Source organism: Eurosta solidaginis, chromosome 4 (assembly GCF_040869045.1).
Source record: "Eurosta solidaginis isolate ZX-2024a chromosome 4, ASM4086904v1, whole genome shotgun sequence".
Lineage (NCBI taxonomy): Eukaryota > Metazoa > Arthropoda > Insecta > Diptera > Tephritidae > Eurosta > Eurosta solidaginis.
Genome location: NC_090322.1, coordinates 156,100,066 through 156,126,580, shown reverse-complemented (window position 1 = coordinate 156,126,580; position 26,515 = coordinate 156,100,066). Strand labels below are relative to the sequence as shown.

Sequence of the window (26,515 nt, the reverse complement as noted above, 5' to 3'; positions counted from 1 at the left end):
CCACCAAAGCCCAAAAATCAACCAACATTTCAATATATTCGCAGTGAAACCAAATACTCCGATAACCGTATTTAATTGCCGACCACACCCAAATAACACTACGAGGTTACACTAACAAAACTATCCAATTTTGAAAAATTTGTGCACAAATTCAAACAAGAAATAAATTTGTTTATGAAATAAATATAGTAAATGAGCACGCAAATATTTTAATCAGTTCCTTCTGAAACATTTTGAACGAAAATAAAAAAAGGTTTAAGGTAACGATAACATGCCTAAGTCGGTTATTTTGTGGCAGTATTTTTGGTACATTGGAAAACTGTTGTTGTAATTAGACGTTTCGGTAAATTTTCGTCAGTATTTCAAGCCCGAAATACACAAAGAAAGCAAGTATCATATAGGCATAAGCTATGTATATTAGACTGTATCGATTTATTAACCGATATCGCGCCATCGATTTTTCGATAGGATTTGGGCTCAGGAAAAAAAAAGTTCCACTACACATACCCAAAAAATAATTTCGAGCCTGCAAAAAAAAAAAAAATGGCGAAATTTTTGGACCAAAACACTCCCCAAAAACCAAAAAAATATTTTTTTTTTAAAACTGTTATCACCAACGTTTTTAGAACAGTTTTTTGAAAAAAAAAAGTATTTTTTCGGATTTGGGTAGTGTTTTGGTCGAAAAATTTACCATTTCGCCATTTATTTTTCGCAGGCTCGAAAATTATTTTTCTTTGGTATGCGTAGTGCAACTTTTTGTTCCTGGGCCCAAATCCTTTCGAAAAATCGATGGCACGATATCGGTTAACTTTCGTCCATACAAATAGACCCAGTATAATATTGTGATGCATATTAGTAACAATAAGGGATACTATCATCTCTAAGCCGATACTAAGCAGTCACTTGTATGTACATAAACAAATCAATCATTATGTCTACACATATGTACATACAAGCAGCGGGGAGATACGCACAAACACATGCATATATCTGAGACACCCACAAAAGTATGTAATCATCGGTGGAAGAATTACTCACATATACACGCGCATATGGCTATGAGAGAGGCTATAAACGTGCATCTTTAGTTTATAGCTGGTTACCAAATAGTAAATTCTAGAAGAAGAAACGCCTAGAAGTATGGGAACGAGACAGCAGAGAGTATAAAAGGAGCGAAAGCTGAGTAAGGGGCAATCAGTTTGATTTAAGCACGTTATTGGTTGCGAAGTATAAGTGTTATTGTACTTTAAAAGTAGTCTAATAAAGACCATTTTGTATTATTGAATATTGCAGTTATTTATTCAACAGTTTAGCGATACGAACGTTAGTAGAAAGTTGCAAATAAGCGGAATTTCAGTAAATTCGTTACAATATATATAAAAATTTACATGTATTTTTTTTGTTCTGTTTACATGTTTTTTTAAAAATGTTCTTTCCGTGAAATGTGCTTTATTTTCTTACAATAAGTTATGAATTGTTTTGTACAGATATAAACAAAAAAAAAATCTACCAACTTCTATCACTATTTTCATTTTTCGTCTACCAACATTCTCTTCTTAAAAGTCCGCGCACTGATTGGCGGGTCATGGGCGTATTATCCATTTAATTTCGAGAAGCCATCGGTTTTTAATTTATAGATTATCGATTTTTTAAGGATGAGTTATCGATTTTATATCAAAAAGTAGCTGTTTTAGATTTTTTATCAAAAAATAATCGATTTGTTATCGAAAACTTATTGAATTTCAATCGAAAAGTTCTCGACTTTTTATCGATTGGTTATTGCAGCCTTAACGGTTGGCCATCGATCACATCGTAAACGACAGCTCTTCGGCCTGTAATCAGACAACATTCCGAAAAAGCTCTATACTCCAAATGCCATATAAATAAAATATTCTATATGCCAAACAATGCCGAAAGGGGTTTCATTACTTTGCTCTCAGTTTTTGACCCATGCATTCTACTAAACCAAACAAATTTACTGCTTCCTTTTGATGTATATTGGAGCGGTATTCTATCATAACTGCTGTTTCCTTTTGCTTGAATGTACAAATTGATTGTCTAACATTTGTGTATATATTTGCTTGGGGTGATATAGTCACTGTTGTGCTTTAGCTGCAACAACTGAGCGACGTCTAATTAGTTTAAAAGTTTTCTTCACGTATACCTGCATCCTTGCATATTTTTTGATCTTGCCTTATTCTTACTTTGTTCTTTATATCTTTTCAGCGTCAACGCATAGCGGCGTTACACAGCACTAGGCCATCATAACTAAGGTAACGTATACGCCATGTCATACGACCTTGCAACATTCACCTATGTGCAGATTTATGTTTTATACGATAAACAATAAAGCCATTCCAATTGAAATATTTCACTTTAGCGTGCTTATCATTGAATAATATTTTTTAAAACAAATTTCAAAGAGGCTTCCTGTACTTAATTGTATGTACGTACATATATTAAATGCCATAATACTTTATTGATTTTCCCATGCAATTTTCAAGCAGAAAAACGTATGTAAAACGTATGTATGCAGTTAATTGCATAATAAACACACTTAGGGAGTTTAGGATTTTGTGAAAAAGAGCTAACATCGTTGCATGGCAAACTTGTGTGGCATATTTATTACAATGCAATAACAAAATACACAGCTATGCATTTGCTACGCCATATCGAATATGCAACATCAAAAACCGCAATTTATTTTTTCAATATTGAATAGCAAATCAACTATTGTCAAAACCAAACCAAATATGCAAAGAAAGTTGTTCACGATCCATAGCTTGCATTTGCTATAGCAACGTTTCCAACATCAAATGCACATAATTCTAAATTTTCTTATTTTCTCAATTTAAGCATTTGGGTCAGTCCAAATGAAATCAACCAGGGTTCTTACTTGAATTAATGGTTATCTCTTATTATGAAGCGCAGTCGAGTTCGCCTAAATACTTGAATATCAATGCAAAATCACACTGTTAAGATATGAAACACACAAAGTAGTGATAAATACAATGCCAGATAACTAGTTTTTATTACCTCTTTACTCGTATCAGGTAGAATTATGTTTAATTTATAATATTTACAGGTGGCAGTGTGTTTAAACTTGGCTTCTCCTAGACTAGGAAGCTTTTAAATTTTTGATACTCTTTTTAGATAGGCTCAATTCCCTTCTCCCAACTTTACTTCTTAGTTCGGGTAGTTCTAAATTGCAAATTATATTGGTGAAATGTACCCAGCAATTATCCTCTCTTCCACTGTTTCTATGATCTGGCCAAAAAAAGGTATGAGATGGCCAGTGAGGGTGTATGAAATCTGAAAAACGTTGATCCAGCCTGGTTTTTAAATTTTCTACGACCGTTATATCAATAAATTGAAAATTTATTTTTGAGAACTGTTGCTCACAAAATTTGAGCATTTCTTTTGGTGTGCAAATTTGGTCTTTATATGGCCTCTGAAGATTGGCTCTAGTAACTGAACGCTTCACTGAGCCACCTATACCATCACTAGCACATTTTCCCTGGATTGTGGCATGAAACGTCCATGAGGCTTCCAGGTTGAAATCTTCTTTGTGAAAACACAGATTTACCAAACTCTTGAAATTCTTGTATTGACTTGCACAGCCGTCGGTGATGTATTCCAAAGATGTTACGTCTATTAATTTGTCTTTAATATAACTGCATATTCTTCTTTGTACTTCATAAACAGAGCTAACATCATGTTTCCTATAGTCAGATAGAAAACAAAATGATTGCTGAGAAACACTGGAGCTATCAGCTTCTCTGTAGTATACTATAACTGGGTGCAAAATAATGAGGAATGAGTCCAATACTTGCTTTGAATTTCATCTTGAAGGATAAATCCATAATTTTCGGAAAAATCCATAAAGCATAACAGTTCGTTTAAAGACAAGCTTTCTTGCCTTTGTTTTATATATCGCAATTACTTTTTTGAAACAAAAGAATGAGGAAATCATGTTTCTAATTTTTCATTTAAAAGTTTCTTGTATTCTGGAAGTGGCAAAACCATTGTCTGCAGCAGGCTTTGATCTTGATCTTCACAATCTTCGAGTTCTTTTTCTACAAACGCATTTAACTTTTCAGAATTAAGGCATTCGTCACATATTCTTAACATGCATTCTCTTTTTATATCATCGCACATTAACATCAAACTTAAATCTTTTAACTTACTTTTATCCAGCCTTTTTTTAGGCCACTTACCATCAAATACTCACAAATTTTATTTTGCAGTATGAAATTTTTTTTCATTCCTTTTTAAATGACATATTTCTTAGCTTTGCAAAAGGTGTTAGAAAAAAGTTTTGAACATTTATGGAGAAGACCATGCTGAGAAAAAAAATCTTAAATATCAATTTTAAAGGGTGGAAACACATACCTAGGCAGTACCTATGTTATTTTTAATCTCATTTTCAGAATGCTGGTGAAATTTCAAGTTAGAACTCTAAGTTTGACAGCATTTATTTAAAAAATAAATCCATAACAGGCCTTTTGCTGGAGAGTACCTTTTGTTGCCGAATATAAAAAGTCGCAAATCGACTAAAAACGGAAAATTTATAAAAATTCATAAAAAAATAACTGAAGCGATATTGGCTAAACTGAAAAATACGGGTTGTTATATTTATCCATAGATACTGTAACAAAATGTTCATGCAGGAGGTGGGGTGTAAAAATTTGCTTTCGCTGGTTGATTTCATTTGGACTGACCCAATTTCTCAATAAAGCAAAATATTAAATTGCGTCATGTCAACTAAATTGTGCCAAATTGTTTGACGGTATCTCTGGTCTTGAAAAATCTGGCAATCAGCATAATAACTGACTGCCATCAATTCCGATTTAGAGAAATTATCAAGAGATCAATCTTGAAATCATCTCCCAAACAATAGCGAAGCAGTCCTCGAATGAACGCTAAAAAGTACCACAATAGTCCTGAAAATAGTCTATAACTAGTCCTCAAGTAATTTTGAAATGGTTGAGAAATGACTCAAAAAGCAATCCAAAAATGCTCCCTAAACAATTTTGAAGTGCTCTCAAAATGCTATGCTATCCTAACGAAGAGTCCTTTTTTATGTAAATGTACTTTTAATTTATCCTTTACCAAAATAATGGCAATAAATATATATGTATTGCTTAAATTTACATTTGAGTAAATAAAATTATCTTCTTATCTCATTGCAAACAAGTTTTTGCGTTTGACTCTATTATGACGTGTTATTTTCATAAGGATGCCATTGACGCCTATCAGATATGCTTGTGTTTGTAGGCTAATGGCAGCATAATGGTGTCATTGAATCTCTATGCACTTAAGTGCGCGAGCAATAACAGAGCATTTTGTACATTTTAAGCCAACCCAAAATAAATTGAAATTCGTTGTCTGTGTAATCAAAAAGGACATAAGTACTTGTACTTAGGCTATTATTTTTGCCTATTTATGCGCATTCGTCGAGAGTGGGAACTTTATAATTTAATTTAAGACTAAGCTTGTTTGATGATTGCTCTTAGGCGGACTGTATCCTATAATTTGTTATAATGTCGTTGAAATCGAGGGATGAACAAAAAGGGGGTTTTATTTTGAATTGTACTCATATAGTTAGTTATTTGAGTACGTATGTCTATGGGTTGGTTCTTCTGTTTTGTTATGATATATGTGAGGGCTGTTTGATCATTTGGTGTTTGCATTTTTTAGTTTAAATTTTTTGGCCTTTGGAACCAGACCCTTGTAGATCGAGTACCAGCATACCCGGCAGACATTTGGCCTACTTTTTCATCCAAATTATCCCTTTTATTTCTGTCCGTTGCCCATTTCCTACATATACATATACCCATTACTTACTCTCTTTCTAACTGCAACTTCCACACTTACTCCGATCTATACCTACTCACATATGTATATAAACAATGTACCAAATGATATATATTTCCTTTAAATTATTACTAATATATTGCGAGTTTGAATTTTGGTTTCAGTGCTTATTCCTGTCCTTCCCATATCTCCATTATCTCCATTTGGTTGTCATTATACTTCTCCTTCCACATTCAAAGTCCCACTACCACTCAACTCACACTGCCACTCCACTCCCACTCCACACTCCCATTCTTACTCCCACTATCACTCCAGCTACCTCTACCAACAAAATTTTCTCATACACGGAATCTACCTACCCCTTGAAACTAGGGTATTAAAGGATCAGCAAACTCCTGCTGCATCACTAGGAAGAAACGTCAGCACTGGGTGATTGAAGGGCGAAGAATAAATGGAGCCCAAAAATACAGCAGCTTATTGCGTGAGTCAAAAGCTGATTCCGGGCATATCCCGTTGTTGTTGTTGTAGCAGTGGTTTGACCATCCAAAAGGCGCGGCCGATCACAAATTTTCTTCAATATCCTCTAACGGCACTCCAAGTAAACTTGCAGTTTCAACAGGGGTGGACTAGAGTGAGAGGAGTGTTAGAGGCGTCGGTTCCACATTGAAATTAAGAAGATGGTTGCTGTCATGTGGGGACACATTGCAGGCAGGCAATACTTTGTGTATGTCGGGGTGATTCTGGATAGGTACGAGTTTAACCTATTACAGTATCCAGATCGAAGTTGAGCTAGAGTGATGTGCGTTCCTCTTCTACAAATTCTGGGTATTTTTCCTTAAGAACTGGGTATGTCGAATAATTCCCGACAATTCCGACGCCTTTTTGTGGATATTACTGAGAACGTGTATGTGTTTTTTTTCAGATGGTCGTGTGATTATAACGGTTGTCAATATGACTCTTTAAGCCCATGGGAAGTGTGGCCTCTTCAATCAGATGTATGTTGGGATGCCTAGGCTTCCGGGTATTCAACAGAAACTATTTGTTCATCATTTCATTTCTCTTCTTTAAGGGAAATACTCTCGCCTCATTGTGTAGTTGGTGTTCTGGGGACATAAGAAGCAGCTATGGATTTTAGGTTCAGCTGCGATTGAATGTTCGCCAAAATGCAGATCCTGATCGAACGTCACACCCAGTATTTTTGGGTGTAAGACAGTCGGCAGCGTAATGCCATCTACGGGTATGTCCAGTATGGTCGACATTTGCCGAGTTAATGTTGAAAGTAAGGTCTGCGATGATTTGGTCAGTGATAATGTCAGGTAGCGAGAACACCACCTTGTGGTATCCCTTGTTTAATTCTTATGGAATTGGTTATAGCAATCCATGCTGATGATTGGAAAGACGCAGGATTGCCGTGAAGTAGGGAAGCAGAATGGCTTCAAGTGTCTTGTATACTGGAGAAAGGAGAGTTGTCTGATGACCAGATACTCCTACTTAGCTGGTTTCACAGGTTTTAGGAGCGGAACCACCCTGGCCATTTTCCATTTTTCGTAGATGACGAAGGAGGACAAGGACAGTTGAAGACATGCAGTAAATATTTAAATCCCTCTTTGCCAATTTTTTTCAGTAGCGGCATGGCTACGCCTTATCGAACTACTACTTTAGATGTTTTAGCATGTACGATGGTATCTTCAACCTCTTTGGTGGTGATAGTAATAGGGGGCGTGCTGTGTATATGCTTGTGTGCACGTCTGTTGGCCCACTGTCTGGCTTTTTCAACCATAGAATACATTACATTTTATCGGCAGAGAGTGCTCGCGTATGTTTTCACATCCGATAGCACTTTATCGCCGAAGGCGATCTATATTTTGTTGTTGTGCTCAGTGGCGTGCCATAGGGACTTTACGGTAGACAATAGCTTACTACTCTTTATGTGGTCCTCCCATTTCACCTATTTGTGTTCATCCCCAAGCAGTCTGATGAATTGGTTCATGTCCCTTATTTAGGGGATGCCAGGGTCGTGCTGTCTATAGAGTCACGTTCTCTCGCTAAAGGCGCAGCCTCCGCTGGAAAATATGGCCGGATTTATTCGGTTGGAAATAAAACAGGCATCAGTGGGGATAGTTAGGGCAGCGAAGCGATTGTCTGTATAAGTTGTGTAATCTTCCCACTTCCCTTTTGTGAAGTTGATGAAAGTACGTTTTCAGTAGTGATAACTTAGGCGGATCTGTCGAACATATGGATGGATGGTCGAATGCTGATAGTTGGCGCAGTTAACAAACTTTGCGAACACGATGGAAATATCTGGCGAACTATGACTAGGAAGCTGCCAGAAGCCATACGTGTGACGGCGTCCTCGTTTATCGTGCAGAACGTCGTTTCTTCTATTTGATCCGCCAACATTTCGTCCCTGCTGTCCGCTTATAGATCAGAATACCACAGATCGCGGTGGGCATTGAAATCGCCTAGAATAATTCCATTTTCGCCAGTGACTAATGCGCTGTTGTCAGGGAGCCATGTGGTGGGTGTTCAAGCTACTAGGGGCGTGACAGAGCATACGTTCTTTGATAACTTTCGTAGTATGTTCATAATCATTGCCCTGCTAAAGCACTCATGAATGATCCAAACTAAATTTTACGGTACGCAAATCTAATTTACTCACGGAACATTCTTTGAAACCAAATTTCCAATCAACCAACCGCTTCATGCTTCACTGTGGATATAACATTGCGTTTCGACAAGTGTGTTGGTTATTGTTGTCCATAAATATTTTTTTGCTTTTCTCTTTCCTAACATCTCAAATTTGCTTTCGTTGCTAAAAGCACATTCCCAATGAAGAAGTATTTATACTATTTTGTTTAGGAACGTATAGACGTTTTATTTGATTGGATTTGGATACAAAGAATTCCTTTAGTGGAACTTGTCTATGTAGATCGTTTGCATGAAATGCTCGACGTTTGGCACTTTCCGCCATGCCTGATGTTTTTTTTTTTCACTTCGCACAGCTGACCATATCTTAACACCACTTTGTCGGTGTGGTCGGTCTAATTAGCAACGATTTTCCAATTTCTTCATTCCAACATCTATAATAGATATGTGTATATGTGTTCAATTCGGTCCAAGGGTTTTCTTTTCTAATGATATTTTCTCACGAGTGTATGATTCGTAATGCATGTCTTGCATGCGATGGGATCCCACATGACACCCACATGACACCAACCATCTTTTCAATTGTAATGTGGGACCTACGCCTCTAACACACACTTCCTTGTGCTACACCTCGTTGAAACTGCTAGTTTCCTAAGACTTTCGTCAGAGGACTTTGATAACAATTTGTGAGTGGTCGTATCCATTGAATAGGCCGAAGAACTGTTAACACAACAACAACTTCAAAAGTTCGTGAATGTCAATAGAGTTTTTTTCTGTGCGGAAAATATCCTTCCGCCCATATAACTAAAGACCGCCACCACCCAAACACTTCAAATAGTTTGTTTAAGTTGTCGGCCATCCTAAGCCGTCATCTGTGTAACGGTTGTTACGATTTCATTCTTTGAAAAGATATGAACACCAATTTGTAAACTTTCTGTATAAACTAAACACATGAAGTATTTCCGGTTTTTCGTCCTTTGCCTTTTTTTGTTTTCCACTAAATTGATAGATAGAATGTTCCTTCGTGTCACCCGCAAATCCCTTAATTAGAGCTATTATTGTTACTTTCCACCTGTGTACACCTTCTTTTAACACTGACTGTATATGAAAACCAATATTGCTTTTAACCCAGCATCGCTTAAAACAAGTAATGTGCTCTTATCCTCTTATAATATTGTGACGATCATGAGTGACGCTAAGTGATACTCACATCCCTAGTCTGATGCTAAGTAAATGTAGTCACAACAACAATAAAGCACTTGTATCTACATAAACGAATCAATCATTATACCTACACATATGTACGTATACGCAGCTGAGAAGCAACGCACAAGCACATGCAGATAACTTATCTGAAATGCCCCTAAAGGTATGCAATTGTGATTGGGGAAGTGTCGCTCACACATGCAAGCGCATGGGGTATGAGAGAAGCTATAAAAACTATACATCTGTAGTTGTAGCTGAGAAATTTATAACTAACTAAGTAAAATTCTGGAAGCGCTTAGAAGATGCCGGGAGGAAATCACAGAGTATAAAAGAATCAGCGGTAGAGGCGCTATAGTCAGTTTCGATTAAGACGATATCTAGCGAGCAATAGCAGTATTATTTTGAAAGTCAGTTTCATTTAAGCTATCAGTTTGGTTATTAAGCCAGCTAGTTGCAAAGTATAAGTGTTATTGTGAAGTACTTTAATAAAGGCCATTTTTCCATTATTCAATATTGGAGTTATTTATTCAACAGTTTAGTGATTCGAACGATAGAAGAAAAGGCAAATAAGAGGATTTGCAAGCAAATTCGTTACAATATCTTAATTCTATTAAAAGTAATGTCACGAATTATATAAGTACTACATACATATTAACGGATATTATAAAACTGTCAATCCTGATAGCACCTGAAAGGAGAGACAAATAATTGCCGACAAAACGGAGGCGAATGCCATTGCTTGCGATTAATTTTGATAGAAAAAAGTATTTACCTAAATTGTAATAAATACGCAGCTACTCACAAAGTGACAAAGGTAAACATGTATGTATGTACACTAGAGTGCTCCTTTTAAATCAAATACCTAATTTTAGTCCCACTTCCTGAAACGGTAATTCGAAAAACAAAAATCTCTCATAAAACTGTTGGTCCCAATTGAAGACAGTTTTCAGGTATCGCACTGGGATCAAAATTCAGACTCCTCTATGGAGGCTAGGGATGCGCATTTTCTAACTAGTTTATCCGCTTTTTCATTCCCATCTATTCTCACGTGCCCTGGAACAGAATAAAGACGAATGCTTCTCTCTGTCCCGATTCTTTCCAGGTATCGCTTACACTCTTACACACTTTTGGATGCTGTGCTATGCCAGAATATTGTATAAAAGTTAACTAGGCTGCAGTTCGAGCTATTCCCTTCCAGTGTTTCTACTGCTTTGGTAACGGCTACAGTAATCTGGCCACTTGTAGAGTCTGTTTACTTCCGGATCAGCACAGTATGCCACAGACTGTAGTTCTTCGACTACTTTCAAAGCATCGGTGTACGTAGGTATCGCCTTGGCAGCCATTTGTGCGCCCTTGCGCCACCCGTTCACCTCAATTGTGGCTTTAGGAGACCGAGACAAAAAAAAATTTAGTTTTGTTATTTATTTTGTAACACCGATCGAATGATATTATCGATGATGATACATATATATTTTAGTACCGTTTGGAAATGGTTAGGGCATATTGCACAAAGGTAACAGTTCAGATCATGCTATGAAGACTCAATTAATATAAATATAAACGTTAACCATTGTGCGATATCCCTTAACCGATTGTAGTTATGTCCAAAATTTATATGTGATTTTCTTGACCTTGGTTTGACCATTTGAAGGAGTGAGACTGGAAAAAAATATATTGTTACGAATATTAGCAAAACTAAGGAGTGCTGCCAGCTCTAAGCCGATCTAAGCAGTGACGTGAATGCACATCAATAATTCAATCATTATGTATCTACATAAACGAATAAATAATTGCGTCTACACATATGTACACATTCCGACGAGCAACATTTACATACAAGGCAGCAAGAGATGAGATGTCACACACCGATGAATTTACTTATACGCTTATGTGTGTGCGGGAGACTGTAAACTACAAACACATGCATATACCTTATCTGAGTTGTCACAAGAGAGAGCAATAATTTGTGCACGTAGTTGTGGCTGGCGATTTTGTAGCCGAAACAACTAGTAAATTCTGGAAATCGAAGAGCCTAGAAGTATGCAGCGTAAACTATAAAAGCGGCGCCAGCGAGTAAGAAGTAATTCAGTTTGATTTGAGTTGATCAGCAGTTACGACTAAGAAGATATCTAGCGAGCAATACCAGTATTATTTTGATTAGTGGAGTTTCATTTGAGCTATCAGTTTGGTTATTAAGCTATTCGTTGCACAGTTTGAGTGTTATTGTGAAGCATTTTAATAAAGGCCATTTTTGCATTATTCAATATTGGAGTTATTTATTCAACAGTTTAGTGATTCGAACTTAGCAGAGGATTGCAAATAAGAGGATTTGCAAGCAAATTCGTTACAATTGGTGTCAGAAGAGGAATTGTTGAATAAATTCCAAAGGACAACAAGGACATGGCAAAGTTCGGTGAATTGAAGATCCAGCAACTAAAGAAGGAGTTGGAGACCCGTGGATTGAATACAAGCGGCGTTAAACTTGAACTTCAGGCACGGCTACGAGAGGCAATGGAAGCAGAAGGAATTGATGTGGAAGAGTATGTCTTTCACCTTGATGGGGAGGAGACAACAAAAATTGAAGAGAAAAACGAAACATCGCAGACGGTTACCAGCACAGATTTGAACATGATTTTGGCTGCAATATCTGCTCAAACATCGACAGTGGCATCTCAACTAGAAGAACAGAAAACGTATATGTCATCACAGATGGAATCCCAAGAGACACGAATAACATCGAAGATTGAAGCACAAGAAACGCGAATGTCAGAAATGTCGACACAGATTACATCCAAGATGGAAATGCAATTGGAAGAACAGAAGACATATATGGCATCCCAACTGGAATCGCAGGAGACACGCATAACATCAAAGATGGAAGAACAAGAGGAGCGCTTATCATTGCAGGTGGCACAAATGTCTTCACAGTTAGAAGCACAGGAAGCAAGGGTAACATCAAAGCTGGAAGCGCAGGATGCAAAAATCGCTCAATTTCAGGCAGAAGTCGATGATTTGAAGGGTCGTATGGAGCAGTTACAATTAAATCGTCCAGCAGTTTCAGCGAGTAATTCAAAGGTAAAAACACCATCCTTTGACGGTTCTGTTCCTTTCCAGGTCTTTAAGCTACAGTTTGAGAAGACCGCAGCAGTGAACAACTGGAATGTGGAAGATAAAGTTGCCGCACTCTTCGTAGCATTGAAAGGACCAGCTGCCGAAATCTTACAGACTATTCCAGAATACGAACGGAACAGTTATGACGCATTGATGGCTGCTGTAGAACGGCGATACGGAAGCGAACACAGGAAACAGATATTTCAAATAGAATTGCAAAACCGCTACCAAAAAGCTAACGAGACCTTGCAGGAGTTTGCTTCTGACATTGAAAGATTGGCTCATCTTGCAAATGCGGATGCACCCGTGGAATACACGGAAAGAGTGAAGATTCAGGAAACAGATATTTCAAATAGAATTGCAAAACCGCTACCAAAAAGCTAACGAGACCTTGCAGGAGTTTGCTTCTGACATTGAAAGATTGGCTCATCTTGCAAATGCGGATGCACCCGTGGAATACACGGAAAGAGTGAAGATTCAGAGCTTTATAAATGGCATACAAGATGTGGAAACGAAGCGAGCTACATACGCGAACCCAAAACTGACATTTGCTGAAACGGTATCACATGCATTGACTCAGGAAACTGCCTCCCTATTAAGTAAACCAGCATATAAGGCTCATCGTGTAGAAGTAGAAAGGCCAGAATGGGTAGACACAATTTTGGAAGCACTGAAGGGATCACAACAGAAAAATGCCGGAGTTATTAAATGTTTCAAGTGCGGCAACCCAGGTCACATTGCACGTCATTGCGATCTTGGTCCTAATAGTTCCAACAATGTGGGTGGCCGTAAACGCAAAGCTGGCGGAAATGAGCAAGAGCGTGTCGAAAGTAAAGAACGAAAACTTGCCCCGGCTGTTGAATGTCCTGTGATATCTGTGTCGCAGATTGGAAGGAAATCAAGCAGTCTTACCATCAGAGGGAATGTGGATGGTAAAGAGCGTGTACTGACTGTAGATACGGGGGCATCTCATTCCTTGATTCGATCTGATTTGGTCTACAGGGGAATAAAGTCATTACCTGGAGCGAGGTTGCGTACGGTCACAGGCGAATATAACCAAGTTCAGGGAGAAGTAATATGTGAAGTCCTAATTGGGAAGGTCATGGTTCTACACAAATTCGTTGTGGCGGAGATCGTTGATGAAGTTATATTGGGAGTGGATTTCTTGGTTGACCATGACATCAAGATCGATATGCAGAGAAGGGTGATGCATTATGAGAACCAAGATGTGCCACTTAACTTCAGTTTGGAAAAAGGGTTCAACAGTAAGCGAGTGCTGGTCGAGGAGATTCGACAGAGACCGCGAAAGTCAAGGAAAGTAGATCGAGCAAAGGTTGATGGATCGAATGTGCCAAATAAAGCGAAATTAAAAGTACCTGCAAGGAAAAGACCGGCCTCAACAAACCCTAATGGACGCACTAAATTCACTGAAAGAATTTTTCAGAAAGAATGCAAGGATGATTTCAAGCCAGCGCGCACTTTTGTTGGGAAACGTCGGAACGATACTGAGTATGTGAAGCCAATCCGTCAAGAACAAGCTCTACAAAGTAGTTCTTCATTGGCCAAGCAACAGAGTGCGAGAGAACGATCCAGAATAATGAGTAGTAAGATGGAACACAGGTACGACAGGGAAAATAATTCGGAAGGTTTCCGGAATGGAGATTTGGTACTGTTAAACAACCCTAACCGGCGGAAAGGTGTCCCAGCCCAATTTCGGTGCAGTTGGGAAGGCCCGTACAAGATTGTGAAGAAGCTCAGTGATACCATCTACCGCATACAAAGCATTGAGAAACCACGGAGTAGAAGAGTGGTACATTTGGCGATGCTAGCAGCGTTTAGATCGAGAGATTTGTCTGATCGGGACCATCAGACTTAGGTGGAGGGCAGTGTTACGAATATTAGCAAAACTAAGGAGTGCTGCCAGCTCTAAGCCGATCTAAGCAGTGACGTGAATGCACATCAATAATTCAATCATTATGTATCTACATAAACGAATAAATAATTGCGTCTACACGTATGTACACATTCCGACGAGCAACATTTACATACAAGGCAGCAAGAGATGAGATGTCACACACCGATGAATTTACTTATACGCTTATGTGTGTGCGGGAGACTGTAAACTACAAACACATGCATATACCTTATCTGAGTTGTCACAAGAGAGAGCAATAATTTGTGCACGTAGTTGTGGCTGGCGATTTTGTAGCCGAAACAACTAGTAACTTCTGGAAATCGAAGAGCCTAGAAGTATGCAGCGTAAACTATAAAAGCGGCGCCAGCGAGTAAGAAGTAATTCAGTTTGATTTGAGTTGATCAGCAGTTACGACTAAGAAGATATCTAGCGAGCAATACCAGTATTATTTTGATTAGTGGAGTTTCATTTGAGCTATCAGTTTGGTTATTAAGCTATTCGTTGCACAGTTTGAGTGTTATTGTGAAGCATTTTAATAAAGGCCATTTTTCCATTGTTCAATATTGGAGTTATTTATTCAACAGTTTAGTGATTCGAACTTAGCAGAGGATTGCAAATAAGAGGATTTGCAAGCAAATTCGTTACAATATATTTATAACGCCCACCCTAATGAATAATCATATTACGCTCCAAAAAGGAAAAACAAATTTGCATGCTCGGTTTGACGTACTTACTTTGGGTTAAGTTTTTTCTAGTTTCTTGTCTGACTTGGCGGCTGCAATGTTATTTTAGTAGCGTACTCCCCTACAACACAGAAAGAGTGTTGCTTGAGATGCTGGCAATTTTGCGAAATCGATAACTTTTGAATATCAAATCTCTATACTTTTGATATAAAATCGATAATCGGTAGTACGCCGATAACAAATGGGCATAACTTATAACAAATTCATAATTTTCTGATAACGTCTTGATAATATATTGATAAACTTTCGTTTGGTAATAAATAAGTTTTTTATAACAAATCGACAACAAACCGATGACTTGTCGATAAAAAATTGAAAAATTTATTCGTTGGTACAATTTAAAACATCTGGTAGCACCAAGCAAGCAGTGAAATAAATAAAATGGCTGTATGCTTTTGTTCGCGGAAAGTAAACAAATAAGTTATTAAATTTTACACCAATACTTAAATTTAAACAAAAGAAAGTAGGTGTTTGTGGTTTTATAAACATTATAGAGTGTACTTATGTATAAAATTCTTGTGAAAGTGTTCGTATGTAGATAAAAAGTGGTAGTTATACTATGGTAATTTTAACAACTAATTACTAGTAAATTGTTAATAACAATTCAAAATTACTCACTGATTCTCGTTGGGGAACTCCCTGAGAACCTATTTGCAAAATTTCAAAGGTCAAACTCCTTTGGTTTACCGCTAATGTATAGCCGACCTGAAAGATATTTCCGCTTCTACGGAAATAAGAGTTTTACTAAGAGTACTATGCTTCATTTTTAAAATACATCTCCTCAATAAGGCAACACTGCATGTGCAACCCGAAACTATAGATCGACTGAGTTGATGATCGCTGCAAGTTGATTGCCTTGACACGATTACCTTTCACTTCAATGCAAAAATAAATGCAATTTCACCCCTTACCTTCCTCCTTTTATAGAGTGAGGTGAAAGAAGATTCCTTCCATGCTTTCAAGAGAGGTTGGCCAGAACAGTAAGGGGCTGGTAAATGTATGTTGGAATTATATCAGGTCCGTCCATGAAGAATCCTTTTAGCATCTTCAGGAAATAATTTGTGGCAAAAAATTGTGTGTATTTAGTTTACGTAATGTTTGTTAAATTTTGACGTTATTATTTATTTTATTTTTGAAACAAAACAAATTAATAAAAATCTTCAATTAAAAAAAAAAAAATATCATTATGTAAACAAAAATCAAATGTATCGTAATCATTAATTCGCGCTTAACCGCCCAAGAAATTTTTTCACGCAAGTTGCCTTTGCTGCAAGTCTTCCTTCACTTGCCTCTTCTAACTCAGTTGAGGGCTCCCCCTTCCTCTGATTCCAAACTGCGGTGTTGACTGAAATACTGTCGTTTATTCGCATAACATTCCATAGACTGCAAATGCTTGGGCTTCTTATTCCCTTTACTATCACCATATCTGGGTAAAGCTGATGCAGCTTGTTATTATACCTGATTCCATACTCGCCGTCGGAAACACGGACAGGCCCATAAATCTTCCGGAGAACATTTCTTTCTCTCGATACCGTCCACGAATCCGAGCCATACATAAGGACAGGTATGATGAGCAACTTGTAGAGCGTGATTTTTGTTCGTCGAGATAGGGAGAAAGTGTCAATAAATAAGACGCTTTAGCATCATTGCCATTAAACAAGTCACAGCGCTTTGAAAGTAAATTGGCAAGAAACAGAATAGAAGTGGAAATAATGAAGACAAACAAATAGCCGCTGGGATAGCAGCAGCTCATAAACATTGCCGATGAAGGAATTTAGCAGTTCCCGAAAAGGATATAGACAACGAGCCTTGGCAATTGTCTCAATTTTTTTCTTTCCTCTGTTCTAATTTAAAATTTTTTCTACCTTTATATTAAGTCGCTTTCATGTTTGTCTCCTCATTTCCATACGAATTTTGGAACCACGGAAAAGTCTTTTCGGTAACTTCCCATTGAGCTAGACACTTACTACTTAGAACATAGTTCAGATCAGGGAGACATTACAATGCAAGTGAAAAAAAATCTGCTAGGTGGCGCAGGGATCGAGATATACAGAAAATTCATTTTAAAATGAAAATTTTGCGATCCAGTTTAAACTAACTTCTCGGTGATCCAGAGACTTGAAACTTAGCACATAGTTTGCGAGTCGATGGCACTACAATTTGTGGAAAACAAAATGACGTCAAGTGGCTGACAAATTGAGATAAACGAAAATCACTGAAAATCCCTGAAAAAATGCAGGGAATCTTGCGATCGATTTTTAAATAACTTCCCGGTGAGCTAGAGACTTGAAACTTGGGCCGTGAGTCAGAACCCGGTGACAATGCAATATTTTATCAAAAAAAAAATCGCTAGGTGGCGCATGGATCGAGACATTAAGGGAATTAGTTTTGATTTGGAAATCTTTCAATCCATTTTTAACTAACTTCCCGGTGCCCCAGATACTTTGAACTTGGCACAAAGTTCGAGGCTTGGTTACAATACAATTAACAGAAAACAAAATTCCGCTATGTGGTGCGCTAAGTGCGATAACTACAAATCCTTGAAAAACGAGGGGAATCTTGCAATCGATTCTTGTGTAACTTCCCGGTGAACTGGAGATATGAAACTTGAGCCGTAAGTCAGAACCCGGTAACAATGCAATATTTTATCAAAAAATTCGCTAGGTGGCGCATGGATCGAGTTATTAAGGAAATTAGTTTTGATTTGGGAATATTTAAATCCATTTTTAACTAACTTCCCGGTTACCTACAGACTTGTAGCTTAGCACATAGTTCGAGACCCGGTGACTTTACAATTTATAGAAAAAAAGTTCCGCTAGTGGCGTGTTAAATGAGATAACTACAAATCCCTGAAAAACGAGGGGAGTCTTGCAATGGATTTTTAAGTAACTTGCCGGTGAGCTAGAGACTTGAAACTTGGGCCGTAAGTCAGAAGCCGGTGACAATGCAATATTTTATCAAAAACATTCCACTAGGTGACGCCTGGATCGAGATATTGAGAAAACGAGTTTTAAATTGGGAATTTTGCAATCGATTTTTAACTAACTTCCTGGATATCTAGAGACTTGAAACCTGAAATATAGTTTAAAACTCGGCGACAGTGCAATGTTTGATCAAAAATATTGAATTACGTAACGCACAAGTCGAACTATTTAGAAGATTAAGCCATACCTTCATGGCTAGCCTCCTGAGTGTTGCCGGCGTTGCAGAATTCCACCTCGTTGAAGGCCCAACTCAATGCACGTCCTTGCATACTTTTAGGCGTACGCGAGTTTCACTACGATTCTTTTAGACTTTCAGGCGTATGCGAATTTCAACACGATTTTCAGCTGTGCAAGTTAAGTTGCTGACAAACGAGGTGGAATTCGCTTGTTATGATGCACATTCGCCAGCTATGAAAATTCACCACATTATCAATAGTGTTGAACTTACTTCCTCAACAATTGTGATCATATTTACAAACAGCGATTGCGTTGCACTATCCGGCTTCGCCAATTATGAGAATAATCGCCAACAAGAATCATTCACCACATTCATCCTCTTTGTCCAACTCACCCGCTCTTCCAATATCAAGAACATCGAATATCTATAATAATTCACCGATTTATAATGTGTGCTACCTTTATAATTTTAAATCCCAAAATTCTTTTTTAGTTCTTAAAGTTTTTTAGTCAAAATTCAACAAGACTAAGTCTGTATTAAAGGAAAAATTGCCTTCTATTTTTTGGTCCATTTATATAACGGTAGTCCTTAAAATTTTTTTATCATCTTTTTATTTTCCATTAAGAAACAATTTTGTCATACCAACAAAAAGATAACAAAAAGAAAAAATGATTGTTAGGCCCTGAGCTCGATTCGAACCCACAATCTTATATCGATTTGTGCTATGAAATAACAGAAATTGTTCAAAATTTAAACTGTATTTATTAATTTATTTTATCGCTGCAATGTGTTAATGTCTACGCAAAGCTCGTGTAGCTCAGTTTTTTATTCTTTGAAATTTACAATTGGCATCACTATAAGGACATTAGGAAATATTTTGCTGCCGCTACTACAAGGGCCATCCTGGCTTGTTGTTTTTGCTGTTGTTGTAGCAGTGCTTCGCACAATCACAACTTCTTTTCAGTAAATTCTAACGGTGGTCTGAGGAAACATGCAGTTCCAACAGGGCTGGACCATAAAGAAAGTGGCGCAAGAGGCGTTAGTTCCACATTGCAATTGAAGATATGGTTGGTGTCTTATGGAGACACGTTGCAAGCAGGACATGCATTATGTATATGGGTTGAATCTGAATAAATAAGAGTTTAACCTGTTGCAGTACCCTGGTCGAGGTTAAACTAGAGTGCCGCGCGTTTTCCTGGGGAGAATGCTTTCCTCTACTGCGAGTTCAGGGTTTTTTACTTTAAGAACGGTGTTCACCGGGTAATTCTCGGCATAGAGGTCCGACATCTTTTTGAAGACACCACTGGGCACCTTGTTATCTCCCTTACTATATACGGCCGAATTCTGAGGTTTCCTCAAAACGCTTGCGGAGAAGAATTTTTACATAAGTCCCTGAGAGGTGGTGCCTCTATAATCAGATATCTGTTTATTCAACAAAAATTGTTTGTCCAGCATGTCATATTTCTCCCTTTTGAGGAATACTTGTTTGGATGGTGTTTTTGGGACATAAGAAGACGACCCGTAGCAGTTCTGGGAGCGGTGCCGCCGCAGGCCTGTAGCTTCCTCCAGTGAGTATATTTTCGTAGGATTTGCACATGATCTTAGAAATTTCGCAGCCCTGCGTTTCTGTCCACGCCTTTCCTGCTTGATGGATCAAACGTGACTACTGTCTCCTTTTAATTTCTTCTAGACGGATTGGAACGCCTGCCGTCGATTCAGCAAGTGCTGCACCTTACTTTTCCAACTCATGGGCTTTTTCGTTACCTTCTATTCTTTTATGGCCGTTAACCCAATATAGATATATGGTCCGGCATTTTTTAATCTTCGAGTTCAAGGCATTTTTTGATGACCTAAATTTCCGCATGAAAGACGCTGCAGTAATCTGGCAGCCTTCAGGATCTACATAATTCTGTATCGACACAGTAAACAACAGACCTCATTCCTTTCGTGATTAAGAACCATCGGTATACACGTGTTTATATATTTTGCCGTTTCTGCACCGCGGCGCCGGTTCAATTGCGACGCTTAGATATTTTTCTCAGCTCAGGCGCTAGACTGCTATGGACATACGGACTGCACTCAAGCTGTTCCGATGCCTTAAGCCTTGTTGCAGTTGATTTCAATTGATATTATCGGCCATTATATCTATGCATTATGCATGTGGGATGTGTGAAATGCCATGTAATGCTAATTTCGAGGTAATTTAAAGTCTCCCGTTATGCTTATCATTGATTATCTGCATACTCCTCAAGTTTGTTTGTGCGACGGTCCACCAAACAAGGATTCCATAGTAAAGAACAGGTTTGACAATTGCCGGTAATACTCAAAGGCAAGGTTTGGATATAAGGTCCATGTGCATCCTAGCATCCAGTGCCGCGGAGGCATTCTACGCTCTCTTCTCCATACGGGTTTCCACGAAAACTATCTAGTTTAAGTCGTAGATCCTTTTGATATAATTTGCTTGTTTAATTGCAGGAAGATTACATCACAATGGGATTGTAGGAGGCCACGAAATCAGTGGACAGGGACACGCTGCAGGGAGGGGTGCTATCACCTCTGCTGTGGACGCTAGTCATCAACCAACTGCTCAGGCGATGCGATGAGGGATCCGTAAAACTTACGGCTTACGCAGATGACGTTGCAATTGTCATAAGTGGAAAGTGCCTTCCAACGATTAGTTCTTTCATGGATCGGGCGCTTCGGGATATTCATACCTGGGCAACTAGTGTCAGGTTGAAAGTAAATGCGGAGAAGATGGATATGGTCTTGTTTACAAAGAGGTAAAAGGTCCCAAATTGGACCAGGCCTAAGTTAGGAGGGGTGATCTTACAGGAGAAACCTTGCACAAAATTTCTAGGAATCATCCTAGACAGTAAGCTGTCATGGAAGCTCAACGTGGATGAGAGGGTGAAGAAGGCCTCAACGGCACTTTATGCATGTAAAGGAATGCTGGGGTGTACCTGGGGCTTATCGCCTTCTCTTTCTCATTGGGTTTTTATGGCGATTTTAAGCCCTATTCTATACTATGGAGTTCTTGTTTGGTGGAAAGCCACACAAAAAACAACATACCTCAAAAAATTAGAGGGGTATGCAGACTATCGATGCTTAGCATTACATGAGTCCTGAAAACAACCCCGACGGCACATTCCACCTGTAGACCTGATAGCAAGGAACACATCATTAAAAACTGCATCCAGGCTCGGTGCCTCGGGCAGCTTGAGGGCCGACCATATGGCAATAGTAGTATAGCGTCATCAATCACAAGACGAACAGACTAACTGATTCCCTTTCTGCGCTTCGAGGGAGATCTTAAGGGCACAATAGAGTTGAATGGTTTGGCGCAAGGGTGCGCAAATGGCGGACGAGGCGATACATGTGCACACAGACGATTCCAAAGTAGTGGAAGGAGTAGGGTCTGCGGTATACTGTGCTGATCCGGAAATAAGCAGATCATTCAGGCTGCCGGATTACTGTAGCGTTTTCCAAGCGGAAATATTAGCTGTAACCAAAGCAGTAGAAACCCTGGAAGAGAAAGCTTAAGCTGCAATCGTGTTAACTTTTATATTGACAGACAAGCAGCAATTAAGGCAATAATCTCGCATAGCACAGCATCTAAATGCGTGTTAGAGTGTAAGCAGTCTCTGGAGAGAATCGGGACAGGGAAGGGCATATTTATTTATTTATTTATTTATTTATTACAGCTTATAATCCTAGCTTAGTAAATCATATCACATATTACATGAGATCTCTTCTATCTATCTTATTGCAGTTGTACGACAATATGACAGTAATTTCTTTTTAAATACATTCAGCTCTTCACAGTTTCTTATATCTAAAGGAAGTTCATTATATCTTTTTAATCCTTTGTAAAATAAATTGAGCTGTCCACTTTCCGTGGAAAAGAGCGGAAGCCTAAAATTATTTTTATTTCCAGTATTAATATTGTGAATATCTTATTGGTATACAATATTATTGCTCAAATACTCCGGTAAATCCCCTTTTTTAATATTGAAAACAAAAATCATTACAAAATAAAGTATACGATATTTAACACTAAGCCATTGTAATTCGTTCAGCATTTCACTTGTCGGAGTATCATGCCCTTTATTTAATATAAACCTCATCGCCTTATTTTGCATTTTTGTAAGCTGTCTATTAAGTTATCTGCCACCAGAAACAGTATGGTAGGGCAGTAATTAAAATGGGGCTCCACTATAGTTCTATATACTAAAATCTTGTGCTTCTTCGATATGTATTTACATGAACTGTACAGGAAACCTATTTTTTAGTAATCTTTTGCTTAAGACCATTTATGTGGTCTACAAATTTTAATCTATTATCAATAACCATACCTAAATAGTTTAGTTTTGACACTTCCATAAGTACATTGTTATTTATTTTTAGTTCATAACTATTACTAACGGGGGTTCTACTCAGAATCATGTTCTTGTACATCCATAAGTATATATTATCTAAGTACATTAAAATTGGTTTCGTTTATCAAAATTCATTCATATCATTCAATTCATATCATTTATATATATTTGAAACAATATTGGTGCAAGTACTAATCCTTGTGGAAGGCCAATATCGACTGGTGTTTCATTTGATAGAAATTGTCCATTTACTAGTGTTCTTTGGCGACGATTTGAGAAGTAACTTTTGAACCACACAAGTGCTCTATCTCTCACTCCAATACTGTAAAGTTTTTCTATCATAGTTTGTTGAGATATCGTTTCGAACGCTCGTTTGAGGTCTAAGAATACCGCAATTACAAAATTTTTCTCATTCAGTTGGTTTCTCCATTCAAAAACAACTGAGTTTAAAACAGATTCGCACGAATGTTTTTTTCGAAAACCGGATTGCTCTGGTATTAAGATTTTGTTCAATTCAAGGTACTGTTCCAGCTGTTCTTTTACAATTGATTCAATGATTTCTTCATCGGCTGGTAAGGTATTTATGGGTCGCATTTCATTAGATTTTATAGCATTTTTTACTTTTTGAATAGGTATAACTGTTGTTAGCTTCCAGAAGTCTGGCATTGTACCAGTTCTGAAGCTTTCATTAATAATATTGGCATAAAAGTATCCCGTGTACATAACAGAGTCTTTAATGAAAAAGCGGAAGAACTAGCTAAAAAGGGCGCATCCCTTGAAACTTGCTCCGTAGAGGTCCCAATATTAGACTGGGTGAGATTAAGCGAAGGCGAGAGGTGCACATGATCGACCAAGCGGGAAAGGCGTGGGTTCAAGCGCGGGGCTGTAAAGTGTCGAAGATTATGTGTACGTCTTGCAACCTTAGACTAACAAAGTTGCTTCTATCATTAAAAAGAGACTCATGATGGGTATTTTGACTGGACACTGCCTTCTGGCATCACATGCTTTTAAATTAGGCTTGGTCAGTGATAGCATATGTAGGAAGTGCAGGTTGGTTGAGGAAACGATCGAGCACCTTCTGTGCTCGTGCCCTACACTTGCCAGGCTAAGACTCCAGCTATTAGAAGTGATACAGCTGTCAGATCTAGAAGCAGCAAGTGGCTTAAGTCCAAGGAAGCTTCTAGTATTTGCCAAGAGGACGGAGTTATTTTATAACATAGGTCCTGGATTTTGATAGGGGTTTTCAGTTTTGTCGTTAACTTACTTCTGGTAACACTACGGACTCAGTCAGTCCATGTGAGGTCCTCATGGACCGACCAGTACAACCTAACCTAACCTTGCTTGTAGGGTTACCCCTCCAAGCGTAAGCTTGATCTAATAAGGGACCACGTATTTGCCAGAAAATAATACTAGATCGGGTTTTCCGCGTTGGCGGTTAACCCGACTCCAGATGCCTATACATTTCCATGAGCTTCCGTTTTGTTATTACATAAATGAAACTCGGTTCAGATGTATACATTCAGATAAGATTAAGTAACTTATTGCGAAAAAAACTAGTAAAATTTTGCTAGCCTTCTTACTATACAAGGAAATATTTTTGAGACATCGGTCTCCCAATTGCGTGAAAGGGTGAAAAATACGGTCATATTGTACACGTATCACTTAAGCTCTGACTTAATACCACTATTCAACTGTATAAATATAAGGAAAATATAAAAACGAGGAATTTTTCTTAGAAAAAGAATATAAAAACGTCTTACTAATTACGCGCTAATTTCATTTCGCTCGAATAAAAGTAGCAACCTTGAATTTGTTATTTTGGTAGAACAAAAGCTGTTTGTTTAACTGATTAAGAATTTGTATTACGATTGACGCACTAAGCATAAAAAACTAAAAAGGAAAAAAAAATTAATTAATGCTTGGCGCGATTTATCTCCGAGAGGATTTAGGCGGAACTTCTCTTCGAATTTGCATCTTGCTCCCTTTTGTTTTTCCCTACACCCTACAATTGGCAGACTGGACTACACGTTTCATGCCGATTTCAAATGGAAGCTGGTGGCAGATGCATTTTCAGTGCCAAGTCACTGCCATGGGGCGACCACGCTTAGAAAAACATTTTTCCAATTGAAAAACTCGTTTTGAATTTTTGATATTTCTTTGGCCAGCACTTGAACTCAAGACCTTCGGTGTGGTATCCGCAGCACGCTCCCACCACTCCACGGCGGCCGCTTTTTATCAATAAGTGGTTTGAGGTTTTGGCAGGCACACGGTTAAAACTTTCATTCTAATTACTCTGCAGTGGTTGATTCATCACTTACAAATTATCCATATGAGCTCCATTCTAGTAACTCAATGTATGCTCCACATTTGTTGCCTGAAGATGTTCTATTACATACATGTAAAGACCCTAAAAGAATTCTACAAATGCGGTCCCGATTTGATCCCAACATGTTTTCTTAAAAAATGTGCGGCATTAATTTACCAGCCCCTTACTGATCTGTTTAATCTTACTTTAAAATGGCATTTTCTCCACGGCTTGGAATGAATCTCTTCTTATCCCACTCCATAAAAAAGGAAGCAAGTCGTCTATTGAAAACTGTCGTAGAATAGCATAGCTCTCCGCTATCCCTAAGATTTTCGATTCAATCGTTACTAATCACCTTACATTCTCGATTTCTACATTGACAGATAGTTCTCAGCATGGCTTTTGTATAGCCAAATCAACCACAACCAATTTGCTTTCATTTACAACTCACGTCTTTAATGGGTTTAGAAACAATCATCATACCGACGTTATATACACTGATTTCAGCAAAGCATTCGATAAAGTACGCCACTCATTACTTGTTTATAAACTCGAATTGCTTGGCTTTCAACCTGGCCTAACTCGCTGGATCTCCTCCTATCTTTGCGGCAGAACTCAAATAGTAATTTTTAAAAACATTTGTTAGAATATCATCGATGTTCCCTCCGCTGTGCCTCAGGGCAGCCATCTCGGTCCGATTCTGTTTTTGCTCTTTATAAACGATATTTCTACAACAATAAAATATTCTAAAATTTTAATGTATGCCGACGACGTAAAACTTTTTAAGTCATACGCGTCGGCTGAAGAACGTTCTGTACTCCCGTCGACTTTAAATTGTTTAGTTACTTGGTGTAATGCGAATTTTATGCCGCTCAACATAGAGAAATGTAAATTCATGGAAAGCGTTGGTGTTTTTGTTGACTTCGGAGTTACAATGAATTGCAAACTTATGCCCCTATTACCGTTTACAACTCAACTCTGATTGGGCTGAAATTTCGCAATTTGGTATTGTCTAGTCTAACAACTTTTTGCGGCATTACCGTTTACAACCTTGTGTTGGTGTAGTTGTCAATGACGTCAAAATCTTACAACTGATTACTAGCAGTTGTCTCATACAATTTTAGAGTTGTTTTGAAAAAATTTAACGTTTTAGAAGACGGTTCACCACCTAATTTTTAACAAACATTTTTAAAGTTGGTATGAAAAGACACGTTTCGACCTCCGATTTAAGAAT

The 26,515-nt window shown here is 38.1% G+C and overlaps 1 protein-coding gene across 4 annotated transcripts in view; it reads left to right on the top strand.

Annotated features, from left to right (window-relative positions):
* The window catches only part of LOC137250526 (allatostatin-A receptor-like), a 361,545-nt gene that overhangs the window by 107,331 nt on the left and 227,699 nt on the right, over window positions 1-26,515 (top strand). For 3 of the 4 annotated variants that reach the window (XM_067783484.1, XM_067783483.1, XM_067783485.1), the window contains exon 2: window positions 2,227-2,273. The exons of the other annotated variant lie outside the window; for it this stretch is intronic. The gene's annotated coding sequence lies outside the window, so the exon portion shown is untranslated. The remainder of the gene's footprint in view (window positions 1-2,226; window positions 2,274-26,515) is intronic. 4 annotated transcript variants of the gene reach the window in all.